Below are 15,781 nucleotides of genomic sequence, written 5' to 3'. Positions count from 1 at the left end.
TTTGCACTTTTAATTCTTCATTTTCGGTTCTTAGCCTAGTTTCGTTTTCTTCCACTCTTTTTATCCTTTCTTTCAATTTCTGGAGCTCTTTATCCTGTTCTTCATTCTCTTTCATTCCCATACTCTCCTTTATCAATTTATCTAATTTACGTTCGATAGTCAAGACTCTATCAAATAGTGAAGTTTGCGCCGTATCAAAGCCTTCAAATTCTCTTTCTCCCTCACCAACATTGTCATCATCAGCTTTCATTCTTTCCCTTGTCACATACCTGCATTTAGATGGAATCTCTTTCTCACTCATTATTATTTAACACTGTATTCATGAAAAAAAAATTAGTCCACACTTATCGCCCAGGCCACTGTAAACCCAAACAAAGGTAGTGAAGATCAGCTGATTCTCGGGAGCGACGGTATTGCGTCCTTATTCTACCGCGTCTCGTGTGTGTGTGTGTGTGTGTGTATTTACCTAGTTGTAGTTTTACAGGGCCTGGGCTTTATGCTCGTGTGGCCCCGTCTCCATATCTACACTTATCCAATCTTACTTTAAAAGTGTGCACACTCGTTGCAGACACTACTTCTTCATCTAAACTGTTCCACGTCTCAATACATCTCTGCGGGAAACTATATTTTTTAATATCTCTCAGACATCTTCCCTTTCTCAGCTTTTTACTATGCGATCTTGTGCTTCGGATGTCATATTCTTCTCTCAAGATCAGTTTCTCATTATCCACTTGGTCCATTCCGTTGATCAATTTATAGACTTGTATCAGATCTCCTCTCTCCCTTCTTTGTTCCAAGGTTGGTAGATCCATAGCCTTTAGTCTCTCCTCATATGTCATCCCTTCAAGTTCTGGGACCATTCTTGTAGCCATTTTTGTAGCCTCTCCAATTTTCTTATGTGTTTCTTTTTATGAGGAGTCCACATTACTCCTGCATATTCCAATCTAGGTCTTATTATAGTATTTATCAATTTCTTCATCATTTCTTTGTCCATGTAGTAAAATGCTACTCCAATATTCCTCAGCAAATTATATGTTTCTCTAAAAATTCTAACAATATGGCTTACTGGTTGATTGTTTTCTTTCATCGTCACTACTAAGTCCTTTTCCTTTTTGACTTTCTCCAGTTCTACACCATCTCCCATCTTATAGATTCCCATAGGTCGTCTTTCACTCTTCCCATTTCCATGACATGGCTTTTGTTCACATTGAATTCCATTTCCCACTTCTTACTCCATTCCCAGACCTTATTTAGGTCTTCTTGCAGTATTTCACAATCCTCTTTTTGCTTTATAGCTCTGCACAGTTTCGTATCATCCACAAACAAATTTATGTAGCTGTTCACTCCTTCTGGCATGTTGTTAATATAAATGAGGAAAAGTATTGGTGCCAATACTGACCCCTGTGGCACTCCGCTTTCTACTGCTCTCCACTTGGACTTCATATCTTTAACTACCGTCCTTATTTCTCTCCCCCTCAAATAATTTTCTATCCATCTCAATGTGCTTCCTTTTAAGCCACCCTTCTCCTCTAACTTCCACAGTAATCTTGCGTGTGGCACTTTGTCAAACGCCTTTTTTAAATCCAAGTAGATGCAGTCAACCCATCCTCTCTCTCTTGTACTCTATCAACTATTCTAGAATAGAAACTCAATAAATTAGTTACACAAGACCGTCCTTTTCTAAAACCAAATTGGCTATTTGATATTAATTTGTTGTCTTCAAGGAACTCGATCCATTGTTTCTTTATTATTCTTTCACACATCTTGCATATTACACTAGTTAGTGATACCGGTCTGTAATTTAAAGGTTCTTCTTCCTTCCACTCTTATATATGGGAACCACCTCAGCTCTTTTCCATTCTACTGGCACTGTTCCATTTTCTATTGAGCATTTTATGATGTATATAGGACTTGCTAGTTCTTCCTACATTCTTTCAGTATTCTGCCTGAGACTTCATCCGGTCCCATTGCCTTCTCTTCATCCAGTTCCTTCATTAACTCTTTTATTTCAAGCTTGGTTACTTTAATCTCTTTCATATAGATTGTCTCTATTACCCTGTGGCCTTTCAAATTTGGATTCTTTAGTAAAGACCTCCTGGAATTTTTTATTTAATAGTTCTGCCATACTTTTGGGTCTTCCACCATCCCGTTCTCTCCTTTTAACCTTTCTATTGTTTCTTTTGCCTAATTTTTCCATTTATGAATCTATAGAACAATTTTGGTTGCTCCTTACATTTTTCGACAATATCTTTTCAAGTTCTTTTCCTCTTCCTTCCTCACCTTAACATATTCATTTCTCACTGCCTTGAAGTTTTCCTTGTTTGTTGGATTCCTATTTCTCCTCCACCTTTTCCATGTTCCATCTCTTTTCTCCTTTGCCCTAGCACACCTTGCATTAAACCAATCTTTCTTTCCTTCTTCTTTTGGTCTATATTTTGGGACATATTCCCTGACTCCTGTTTTGTATATTTCCAAAAATAATTTATATTTGTCTTGCATTGTCTTTGAGTTTTCCATCTCCTCCCAGTCTACGTTTTTAAAATAGTTCTTGAGATTCTCAATATCAGCCTTTCTGTAATTTAATCGGTCTCCTTTGTATGAATCGTCTCTATCTTCCTTTCCTTCTTCTATATCTATTTCTAATATTGTATGGTCACTCTTTCCCAATGGGCACTTATATCATCATTCATTTGTATACCCCTTGTAAAAACTAGGTCCAATCTCGCCGGCTCGTCGTTTCCTCTGAATCTTGTGCATTCCTTTACTCTCTGGTCCATCATATTGTCTATCATTAGGTTTAAGAATCTTTCTACCCAGGCTTCTTCCCCCATACCACTTTCATAATTTTCCCAGTCCACTTCTTTACAGTTGAAATCTCCTACTAATATCACTTTTTTCCTTTCTTTAACAATTCTCATTAGACTCTTTATTGTGTCATCTATCATGTCTTTATATTCTTGATTGGTCCATGAATTTGTTTTTAGTGGCACATATGTTACAATGATTGTTATCTCTTTTTTATTAATATGCATCTTAATATACAATACTTCTGCTTTTCCTTCCCCACATTCCACTCGATTGATCACTATCTCCTTCCTTAACATTATCATGACTCCTCCTCCTCCTTTACCCACTCTGTCTCTTCTCCATACATTATACCTATTATCCAAGACTATTTTGGTTTCCTCATTTAGTTTTGTTTCAGCCAGGCATACAATATCTGGATTTTCTTTCCTTATGTAATCTATTAATTCTAATTTACTTGATAAAACCCCGTCTATGTTCGTATACATAATTTTTAGTCTTTTACCTTTATCATTTTTAGTTAAACTTGTTCCACTTTTTTCTCTTCCTTCTCGTTTATATACCATTTCCTTATCCTGTCTCCTAGAATTCTCTAAAAAAATACCTTCTTTTCCTCTTCTGACCTTTCATTATTCTTTTCCCTTATTGCTGCTGCCAGTTCATTGTATCTCTTCCTTTCTTCCTCATTTCTATTTTTCTTTATATAGATATCCTTGCAGCCTTCTGTTTCTCTAAGTTTTGTTGTTCTATATAATATTTCTTCTGTTGCTGCTTGTGATTTTAGTAATATTTTAATTGGTCTCGTTTTTCCTTCTTGATATGGTCCCATTCTGTTTATTTCTTCTACTTCCTCTTCCAAGTTCTGCCTATCTTCGTCATTAAGATTCTTCAGTAGGTCTTTGACTGATTTCATTTCTTCTTTTCTCTTTTGGTCTATATTTTATATTTTTTCTTTTGTTCCAAATACGACTACACTCTTCTTTTTTTCTGCAATTTCTCTAACTAGATTTTCTTTTGTCTTGAGGACTCCTATCATATTGTTTGTCATATTTTCTTTTTTCTTTAAGTTGTTCTTAAATCACCTCCTGAAAATCGGCCTTATCTTTCTTATCATGGACTCTCCATGCTTGTACTTCTTTTTTAATCACGTTCTGTACTCTTTCCTCTTCCTTGTTTACTAGATCTTTCAGCTTCTCCTTTTCTTTCTCGGCTTTACCGAGTCCTTCTTCCATCTGCTTCTTGTAGTTAGCTACTTCCTTTTTTAGTTCTTCGTTTTCCGCTCTTAGCCTAGCTTCATTTTCTTCCACTTTTCTTATCCTTTCTCTCAGTCTTATAAACTCCATTTCCTGTTCTTTATTCTCTTTCATTTCCATCTTCTCCTTTGTCAGTTTATCTAGTTTACATTCAATATTTGACACTCTCTTAAGTAGTGAAGTTGTCGTCGTATCGAACCCTTCGAATACGCGTTCTCCCTCACCGACATAGTGTGTGTGTCTATCTGTCTGTCTGTCTCTCTCTCTCTCTCTCTCTCTCTTTATTTAAACATAACTTTGTACAATAAGACTATGTACCCAAAGGCGCACATTCGTGAGCTACCTATTCTAAGCAGCATATGTGTGTGTGTGTGTGTGTCAGAGAGAACAGGAGGAAGGGGTGAGATTAGATCTCATTTACTGACCTGCCAATCAGGAAAAGGTGTGGGAGGGCCTTATTTTGGGGGGTTCTGTCGTCTTACTGATAAACGAGTATAGTACATCGTGTGATCCTGTATTATACGTGTCGCATACGCGTCTCCATTCTCCCCCTTGCTGAGCTAGGCTGACAACGCTCTTCAGCAGATGCCAAGAAGGCCTCATCAGCGAGAGAAAAAAAAGCGGAGTCGGAGTTGGAGTCGCAACCTTCAAATTCCTTGGAGTCGGAATCGGAGTCAGAGTCGCAACATTTAAATTTACTGGAGTCGGAGTCGGAGTCGGAGTCAGACTTTTGAAAATCCGACTCCACACCCCTGGCCGTGAGTGACTCTAGGGAAGGTGAGGAGGAACAAGTGAACAGTCAGAGGCTCAACACAAGGACAGATGGCAGACCTGCCCATTGACAGACTAGAACCATCAACTCCATTTACATACTCTGCTGTGGATTTCTTTGGCCCATTCTATATAAAAGAAGGCCGTAAATAACTTAAAAGGTATGGAGTGCTCTTCACTTGTATGGCATGTAGGGCAGTGCATATTGAGACAGCCAACAGCATGGATACAAGTTCCTTCCTCAGTGCATATTGTCACTTTGTAGGACGAAGAGGGCCTGTTAGACAATTGAGATGTGACCAAGGAACTAACTTTGTAGGGGCTAAATCAGAATATAAAAAGAACAGGCAGAAAATGAATAATGATAAAATTAAACAAGAACTTATGAAAGACCAGTGTGACTGGGTTGTATTTAAGATGAATGTACCCAATGCCAGTCACATAGGAGGTGTTTGGGAGAGGCAGATATGCATAGTGAGAAATGTCTTCACAGTGTTACTTGATCAGCATGGTGCACAGTTAGATGACCAAGATCTGAGAACCTTCTTAGTTGAAGCTGAGAACATAGTTAATGGTCGTCCTCTAACTGTGGATAATTTAAATTCCCCAGACAATCCTACACCACTAACACCAAATAACTTGCTAACCATGAAGACAAAGGTGTTACTGCCTCCCCCAAGCATATTTGTTAAGGAAGATTTATATTGTAAAAAGAGGTGGCACAGAGCACAGTACCTGGCCAATCAGTTCTGGTCCAGGTGGAAAAGATAATATGTGCAATCTCTACAACTTAGAAATAAGTGGACAACACCAAGAAGAAGCCTCAGTGTAGATGATATAGTTAGTATAAAGGACCAGAATGTAGCAAAAAACCAGTGGAAACTAGGTGGAATAACGGAAGCTCATGTTGATGCTGATGGGCTTGTAAGAAAGGTTAAGGTGCTAGTGTCAGATTGCAATATTGACAATCAGGGGAAATGTACAAAGGCCAACAGGACCATCATAGAGAGGCCAGTACATAGTCTGATAGTGTTGCTAGAGAGTAATATGTAATGTAGACCGGAGCATCCCTGCCAAGGAGCCATTGCAACAAAATCTACTGTGCCAATACTAATTCTAAGGCAAATGTTATTGTTAAATCTAGGGTAAATTGTTAAACAATTTAGGGGAGCCATGTTACAGTACGTAAGAGTTTACTTATGTATAATATAGCTAGTCCTCTGTCATCATGAGAAGTGTTTAATATTTTTCTATGCATGTAGCGTACTTAAGTATCAGTATTTGATGCCACATAAAGGTTCGCCTCTACACGATTTTATTTGGGTGTTTGCCTACCCTATAGCCTCAAGGCAAGGACCCTCTACTATAGAAGAACCCGCCACTCAGTCAGTGTTATTTTTCGGTCGTCGCTCAGCCGCGCGGCGATGGTGGCGCCTCAAGCGGCCGGAGGGAATCAACACTCTAGCTCCCGTCTGCCACTCACTATCCTTTCATTTTTAACTTGGGTTTTCTTCACCAGTAATGAACGTAAATCCATTACTAATTACTGAAACAATAAATAGATTTATTGTGGTCTCAGAACATAAAAAAGCCACAGTATCGAAGACTAAAGATATGTATTGTCATAAATAATTCCAACACACCCTTTGGCCCAATGGTTCGCAAACTGGGGGAAATAATTACACTTCCTAATAACTACATACGTATAACTGTAAAAAAAAAAAAAAAAAAAAAAAAAAAAAAAAATTCCTCGTGTGTGTGAGAGAGAGAGAGAGAGAGAGAGAGAGAGAGAGAGAGAGAGAGAGAGAGAGAGAGAGAGAGAGAGAGAGTGATTGATTTGATTTGATAAATTTATTACGCCCATATGGCAGCAAACCAAAATATACATTAATGTGTCTCACAGGACACATTGGAATCCAAAAAATTAAACTCACACACACAAGAGTGAAAGACGACCTGTGGGAATCTTTTAGATGGGAGATGGAGAAGAACTGGAGAAAGTCAAAAAGGAAAAGGACTTAGGAGTGACGATGGAAGAAAACAATCAACCAGTAAGCCATATTGATAGAATTCTTAGAGAAACATATAATTTGCTGAGGAATATTGGAGTAGCATTTCACTACATGGACAAAGAAATGATGAAGAAATTGATAAATACTATAATAAGACCCAGATTGGAATATGCAGGAGTAGTGTGGACCCCTCATAAAAAGAAACACATAAGAAAATTGAGAGGCTACAAAAATGGCTACAAGAATGGTCCCAAAACTTGAAGGATGACATATGAGGAGAGACTAAAGGCTATGGATCTACCAACCTTGGAACAAAGAAGGAGAGAGGAGACCTGATACAAGTCTATAAATTGATCAACGGAATGGACCAAGTGGATAATGAGAAACTGATCCTGAGAGAAGAATATGACATCCGAAGCACAAGATCGCATAGTAAAAAGCTGAGAAAGGGAAGATGTCTGAGAGATATTAAAAAATATAGTTTCCCGCAGAGATGTATTGAGACGTGGAACAGTTTAGATGAAGTAGTGTCTGCAACGAGTGTGCACACTTTTAAAGTAAGATTGGATAAGTGTAGATATGGAGACGGGGCCACACGAGCATAAAGCCCAGGCCCTGTAAAACTACAACTAGGTAAAAATACACACACACACACACACACACAAATTAAAGTCTCAGGTGGCAGCGGAGGCCTTGTTGAGGAGGGCTTGGAAACTTAAGGACTCTGAGGAAACCAAAACAATTTACATAAGAAATATGTCACAAGATGAGCGAATGAAAATGAAGGAGCTTGTAACTGAAGTGAAAGAGAGGAATGATGAAAGAACAGAGGAGGAAGACCAAGTTTTTTTGGAGGATGAGAAATGGGAGGCTAAAGAAGTGGTGGATAAAACAGACGGAATAGGCATTACATGGAAGAATGAGACTAGGAATGGAATAAAAGTGACTTACACAAACATAGATGGATTTCTGTCTAAGAGGCTAGAATGTATGGATTACCTACGAAATAACGAACCGGACATAATGTGTGTAGTGGAAACAAAGCTAAGGCCCGAAATAAAGCTAGACTGGTTTGTTGTAAAACACTACAAAGTATGGAGAAATGATAGATAAAATAAAGGAAGATCTGATAGTGAAGCAGGTGAACTATAGTAAGGGAAATGAGGAAGTGATAAGTATGCTTATAACAGATGGCAAGAGGGATATTAATATTATAACAGTATACATACCACCCAGAACCAGTGCTTGGGAATATGAACAGTACCAAATGGTGATGAGAAATACTCTAGACAGAATGAAGCAAGAACTCATCAGAAAGGATAAAGTGATGGTAGTTGGAGACTTTAATTACAAGGAAATAGTGTGGGAAGACTACGAAGTGGTGAACGGTGGTGAGTGGGCAGAATTGTTAAAGGTAGCAACAAATAACTTGATGACACAGTGGGTGAGATCACCAAAAAGGTGCAGGGGGCAAGATGTTGCAGCAAGGTTGGATTTGGTATTTACCAGGGGAATCTCTCTAAAAGAGGAAATTGAACATGAAAGTCCCTTGGGGAAAAGCGATCATGATGTCCTAAGCTTTGAGCTGGATACGGAATTAAGCATGAATAAGATTGTGGAACAAAGGGAGGGAAAATTAAATTATACTAAGGCAAATTATAACCATATAAGGGAGTTCTTTAATGAAATTGACTGGTCCGTGGTATACCAGGAAAAGGATATGCAATTGAAATACGATAAATTTATGGATTTGTATAACTCTGCTGTGAAAAAGTTTGTGCCATATCACAGAAAGAGGACTTTAAATAATAAACAGTGGTTTAATAGAAATTGTGAAGAAGCAAAAAAGAACAAAGAAAAGGCATGGAAGAAACTTAAGAAAAACAGTGATGTATTATCAAGAGAAGTCTACAAAACAGCAAGAAATAGATATGTTGAAGTAAGGAGAACAGCACAGAAGGAATATGAACAGAGGGTGGTGGAAAACTGTGATAATGACCCAAAAATGTTTTACAAATTCATAAATGGAAAACTAAATAAAAGGGAGGCAATAGAAAAGGTAAAAAACGGGGAAGAAGTATATGAAGATGCTGGAGATATAGCTGAAATTTTGAACGACAACTTTTGCAAAGTGCTTACAAAGGAGGAGCATTTTATGGGAGGAAGGCCTACGGAAATAATGCAAATGCAGGGCATCATGGTTACTAAGGAAGATGTAAGGAAAATTATAAGCAATCTGGATATTAATAAATCAATGGGGCCTGATGGCATATCTGGGAGGTTGCTAAATGAATGTAAGGATCAATTGTTGAACCCCGTATTTGATATTGTGGAAACCTCCATACGAACAGGATTAGTCCCGAAAGAGTGGAAAAGAGCTGACATTGTGCCTATATATAAGAATGGTAGTAGAATGGAACCGCTAAATTATAGACCAGTATCGTTGACTAGTATATTGTGCAAGGTATGTGAAGAAGTAATTAAAGCTAAGTGGAGTGAGTATCTAGAAAGTGAAAACATTCTGAGTGAAAGGCAGTTTGGTTTCGGAAAAGGAAGATCGTGCGTATGCAATCTATTATGTTTTTATTCAAGAGTGACTGACATACTACAACATAGAGAGGGATGGGTGGGTGCTATCTACCTGGACTTGAGAAAGGCCTTTGATAAAGTACCACACAATAGACTGATGTGGAAACTAAAGATGATTGGAGGAGTAAATGATAAACTAGCAAAATGGATGGAAAATTACTTAATGGGAAGAGAAATGAGAACAGTGGTGAGAGGAAGGAAGTCTGAGTGGAAGAAGGTAACCAGTGGAGTTCCACAAGGGTCAGTGCTGGGTCCCATCATGTTTTTGATTTATGTTAATGATATGCCAGTAGGAATTGACAGTTATATGAACATGTTTGTGGACGATACTAAAATTATGAGGAGAGTAAAGAATGTGGAAGATTGTAACAAGTTACAGGAAGATCTTGATAAAATATATGAGTGGAGTAAGGAGTGGCAGATGGAATTTAATATAGACAAGACCCATGTTATGAAAATGGGAAGAAGTAGATACAGACCAAACAGGGATTACAGGCTGGGTGATGGGAAAATTAAAGAGACCAATGAGGAGAAAGACTTAGGAGTAACCGTGCAAAACACCTTGTCACCAGAGAAACACATTAACAAGATTTTTTGGAAAACATACATGCTTCAAAATATTGGCTTTGCATTCCACTGCCTAGATGAAGGAATGATGAAGAAGATATTATGTATCTTAATAAGACCCCAGTTAGAATATGCAACATGTGTCTGGTCACCGCATATGAAGAAAAATGTGAAGAAGGTGGAAAGGGTACAGAGGCTGGCAACAAGGATGGTACCAGGATTCAAGGAGTTAGACTATGAGGAAAGACTGAGGAAGCGGGGGTTGACCACATTAGAAGAGAGAAGAACAAGAGGAGACATGATAACTATATATAAATTGGTGAACAAGATACTGGATAGAGAGTTGATAAAGGTGACCATAAGTAATCATCTCCGAGGACATGGAAAAAAGCTAATAAAGGACATCTGTCTAAATGACCTGAGAAAATACAGTTTCCCGCATCGTAGCATTGATAAGTGGAATAAACTGAGCAGTGATGTCGTTGACACGGTGTGTGTCAACCAGATGAAAGAGAGATATGACAGGAATGGACAAGGAGACAGGACACAGAGAGCTTAGCTCGGGCCCTGTAATACACAAATAAGTAAATACACACACACACACACACGTGCGCGCAAAGTAGAAAACTGAAATATTCACATTTGTAACAGTAAACATGTCTCGCAGGACACACTGGAATCCAGACACACACACACACACACACACGGGACACCGTCGATGGCGGATGTGGTCGCTGAGCTCCAGAGCAATCATCTCTAATTCTACAGTTACCATTGCCTAAGAGTAACCAAGGTGGGAAAGGAGCTTGTAATGTTTGTCCCGTCTCCATATAGTCATGTTAACTGTTGATTAGCAAAATAATGTCCAGGGAAGGTGAACATAAACTGTAGCCTGCGTTTGAGCCATCAGCTGAAGTTTGTTTACATCTGCGCAACATGGCGGCCGTGAACTCGAAGGATGAATCAGACTTCACTGGATTTCAAGGAATAATGGAGAAGAGCATTTATGTGAAGAAAATTCTGGAGTTGGAAGGTAAAATTGAAAAACTGTTTGAAAAGTATGGGGGCCTGGAAACGAGTTATGACAATGTAATGAAAGAGTGCGCCGATATGAAGAAAGAAAATGCAGTACTGAAAGAGGAAGTCAAGTTAATTAAAGTGAATTGCGACAAATGTGGAGAATCTTTAGGAAAAGTGATGGAGAAGCAGGCTGAATGGAAAAAAAGTCAGGAAGTGGAAAGAAAGGAGGTAAATTACAAAGTTGCAAGTCTGGAAAAGGAAATCAAAGAGTCTGGGAGAAAACTTTGGGCCTTGCTGAAATTATAGATCAACAGATCATAGAAGAGAAGATTGCTGAGAAAGTGGTGAAGGTTATTAAGTCAAATGAGACATTGGTGAGGGAAACTGTAGACAAGAAGAGATGTGTGGTGATATTTGGTGTGGAGGAGGATAAGACACCGAGTAAAATGGAGAGAGAAAAACATAAAAAGGTGATAAATAATATCATTAATGTGGTGCAGGAGGAGGAAAAGACCTAGTACAAGAAATAGAGGACTTCCATAGAATTGGAAAGTTCACAGGAGAAGGTATGAGGCCAATAAGAATCAAACTTAAGTCACAAAAGGATGTAGATGAATTGGTGGAGAAGTCATGGAGGCTAGCCCAGCAGGAAACAACAAGGAAGATTTGGTTGAGAAGAGATCTCGGTGAAAAGGAAAGAGAAATGTTAAATGAGTTGAGAAAGGAGGCTTTGAAAAAAATGAAGAGAGGACAGAAGAGGAGAAGAAAGAGTTTTCTGGAGAATCTTGGATATGAGACTGAGGAAGTGGTTCATAACCCAGAAAAGTACAGCAAGAAAGGACTAAAGAAACTTACGTATGAGCGGAATGTAATGTATTCCAACATAAATGGAGTGATATCGGGATTTTAGAACTCAACGATTACTTGAGGGACAAGAACCCAGATATTGTGGGTCTTACTGAAACAAAACTGAGAGAGGGAGAAGACCTGATGATGGTTGGAGAAGGAAATATAATGTTTGGAAAAGAAATAGAGTAGGTAAGATGGGAGGAGGAGTGATGTTGCTGGTTAAAAAGATATAAAGGTGGATCAAGTGAAAGAAGGTATGGGAAAGGCAGAAGTGCTAAAGATCAGAGCAGAAACTAATGAAGGAAAAAGAGGCACTACATAGTGGTGTACGTACCACCTAAGACAAATGCATGGTCAGTACAGGAATATGAAGAAATGATAAGTGATACAGGAACATGTCTGGAAGAAATGTTGGGTGGCTGTGAACGAACTATAATGATGGGAGATTTTAATTGTAAAGAGGTGTGTTGGGAGGACTGGTCAATGGAAGGATCAGAGACAACATGGGGAAATACACTATTGACACTGGCAATGGAAAATGTGTTAACTCAGTGGGTCAAAGAAGATACTAGGTTTGGAGGAGAGGGAGCATCGTCAAGACTGGACTTGGTCTTTAGTACAGAGCCAATGGTCATTGAGGAGATGAGGGTGGAGTGCCCTTTAGCAAAGAGTGATCATGCAGTTTTGGAGTTCAAGGTGATAGATGAAGAGAAATCTAGAAGAAATGAAGAATATAAAGTGGGAAGATGGAATTATGCCAAGACAGATTTTGGAAACCTAAAGAAATTCTTTCAAGAGACAAATTGGATGAAATTCAAGAGTGCTAAGGAGCAAATGAAAAGTGGAAGGAATTTATAAAAATATACAAAGAAGGTGAAAAAAAATTTGTACCAATAAGACAACATAGAGAAGTTGGAAAGCAGGACTGGTTTAACGATAGATGTGAAAAGGCTAGAACAAGAAAAGAGGATGCATGGAAGAGGTGGAGAAGGAAAAGACGGATTAAGCAGTGGGAAAGTTACAAAAGAGCAAGAAATGAATATGTGTTGATTAGAAGAGAAGAAAGAAACAAGAAAAGGATATAATTGATAAATGTAAAGACCAACCAAGGCTTTTTTACAGACATGTGAACAACAACATCAAAAATAGAGAAAGTATTGAAAGTTTAGAAGTAAATGGAGTATGCAGTGAGGATCCCAGGGAAATGGCAGAGGCTATGAATGGATGCTTTCGGAAGGTATTCACAAAGGAGACTGCTTTTGACAAACCACTGGTAATGGAACAGAAAGGGATTATGAAGGAGTTTCAAGTAACTGTGGAGGAGATCAAGAATATGATGGGGAGTTTAGAAGTGAGAAAAGCTGTGGGACCTGATGGGGTATCAGGATGGATTTTAAGAGAATGCAGGAGCAACTGGCAGAAAAAGTTTGTGAAGTAATTGATGCCTCATTAAGGGAAGGTGTAGTGCCCCAAGACTGGAAAAGAGCTAACATTGTCCCAATTTATAAATCAGGTAACAAGAGAGACCCATTGAACTATAGACCAGTGTCACTTACAAGTGTGGTAGCTAAGATGTGTGAGAGGGTGGTGAAGAATAGATGGACAGACTTCTTGGAGAAAAATGACATACTTTGTGAGTGTCAATTTGGTTTTAGAAAAGGGCGTTCATGCACGACAAACCTGATATGTTACTATTCGAGGGTGATAGATGTAATACAGGAAAGAGATGGTTGGGCTGATGGAATATATCTGGATTTAAAAAAGGCCTTTGATAAGGTACCACACCGGAGACTGATCTGGAAACTTGAAATGGTAGGAGTGCATGGCAGTTTACTAAAATGGATGGAAGACTTTTGGTAGGAAGAGAAATGAGAACAATAATTAAGGACAGACCATCAGAATGGGGCTTGGTGGAGAGTGGAGTTCCACAGGGATCAGTGTTGGCACCAGTAATGTTCGCGGTCTACATAAATGACATGGTGGATGGGGTGTCCAGTTATGTGAGCCTATTTGCAGACGATGCAAAATTGTTAAGAAAAGTGAGATGTGACAAAGATTGCGAACTACTCCAGGAAGACTTGGACAGAATATGGAAATGGAGCTGTACATGGCAAATGGAGTTCAACACGACAAAATGCAAGAAATTAGAGTTTGGCAAGAGTGAAAGAAGAATCAGGAGTATGTACAAGATAGGAAATGAAGACATAAAACCAGTCATGAAGAAAAAGACCTTGGGGTGACAATTACCAATGACCTATCGCCAGAGAGACATATAAACAAAATAATTGGAGAAGTATTGAACTTATTGAGGAACATAAGAGTGGCGTTCGTATATTTAGATGAAGAAATGATGAAGAAAATAATTACTGCAATGATAAGACCAAGGCTTGAATATGCAACAATACAGTGGGCTCCGAACTTAAAGAAACACATAAGGAAACTAGAGAAAGTACAGAGGGCTGCAACAAAAATGGTGCCTGACTTAAGGGGGAAATTCGTTAATTTGGTCAAAAAAATTGAAAAATTGGAAACTTGGTAGTTGGGTTCGTCTCTGGAGAGGGAAGCTATGGCCGAAGTTGCCAGGCGCATAACGCACTGCTTACCTGGTAATGGCGGGTTTAAAGGGCCGGCCCTTTAAATACCCAAGCGCGCACACGCCCCTTTTTCTTCTAGTCTTTGTTTTGCTTGTATTTATTTCCTTTTTTGAGCTGTTTTATTTTTTTTTTGCGTGATGTACTTGTACGACAGTTTAGGATCAGGCAGTGCGGGTGAGGAAGATGCTAAATCCTCAGTACCGATTGATACAGCCTTAGGAAGTGTGCGTGCCTGCAGCCTACCTGTTGATCGTACTTTACACGTGTTGAGTCCCCAAATTGTGACAATGCCACGTGTAAGTGGTAAAATAAAGACTCAGGTTGAAACAGCCCGCCAGAAAGCCTTGAAAAGGTGGAAAAGAGAAGAAAGTGAGGAGCCTGAGACACGTGGTGGTAGTACTGGCGAGGCTTCCACCTCCGCCGCCACCACCCCTGCCACTCCCGACCCTCACGTGTCTGCTGCAAGCTACAGGCATAGTCTCCTGCCACCAGAGGAGAGTGAAGTTCACCAAACTAGTGAGGATAGTGCCTTGTTAGTGATATCATTACAAAGACTGCAAACAATTTTCAATTTGGTGAAATGTGAATGTGGCAACGGAATCACCGCAAAAGTGACAAGTTATTTGTTTGATTGTACTATAAATCTTCGGTGTGACAAATGTGACAGTGTTGTTCACCATTCAGAACCTATCAGTGATATGTTATATATTCTAATATGATAATAACGGGACCAGGAGCCTGTAAGGCTGACAGGCAAGTGAGAGCTCACCATTCAGAGAGGCTATATAGACGACATTCCCATGATGTAACATGGCCTGAAACTATCTAAACAGCCAATACCAGCCTCCAAACAGTTGTCAAGGGATTATGTAAGTACATATCTGAGTTTGGTACATATTGGAGTGAGTTATGTGGGGGTTTTGAAGATGTTCACAGAAAAATGCGTTTTTCTCGACTTTCAGTTTTCAGCATATATTGTTGAATAACTTTTCAGTAATTGGTCAATTTCAAAACTTTTGCAGCAAAATGATCAACAACCTCATCTTAACAAATGCCAGCATGATAATGCATGAACTCACTCAAATAAATTTACAACAGGCTTATAAACTCAAATTTTTTTATGAAAAAAAAAGGTAACAATTTGGCGTGTAATGAAATTTTTATAACATAGGTTATGTGTATGCCGATGCTGACATTTATTTGTTGTTATGTATATTATATGTGGTTAAGAGGAAATTGCCACACTGTTATTAGTTTTGATTTTATAATGGTATTTTGAATTATTTTCTTATCGCCGAAAAAATATTTATTGAAAAAAAAC

Source organism: Portunus trituberculatus, chromosome 31 (assembly GCF_017591435.1).
Source record: "Portunus trituberculatus isolate SZX2019 chromosome 31, ASM1759143v1, whole genome shotgun sequence".
Lineage (NCBI taxonomy): Eukaryota > Metazoa > Arthropoda > Malacostraca > Decapoda > Portunidae > Portunus > Portunus trituberculatus.
The sequence above is the reverse complement of the archived record's forward strand: the minus strand, read 5'-3'. Positions refer to the sequence as shown.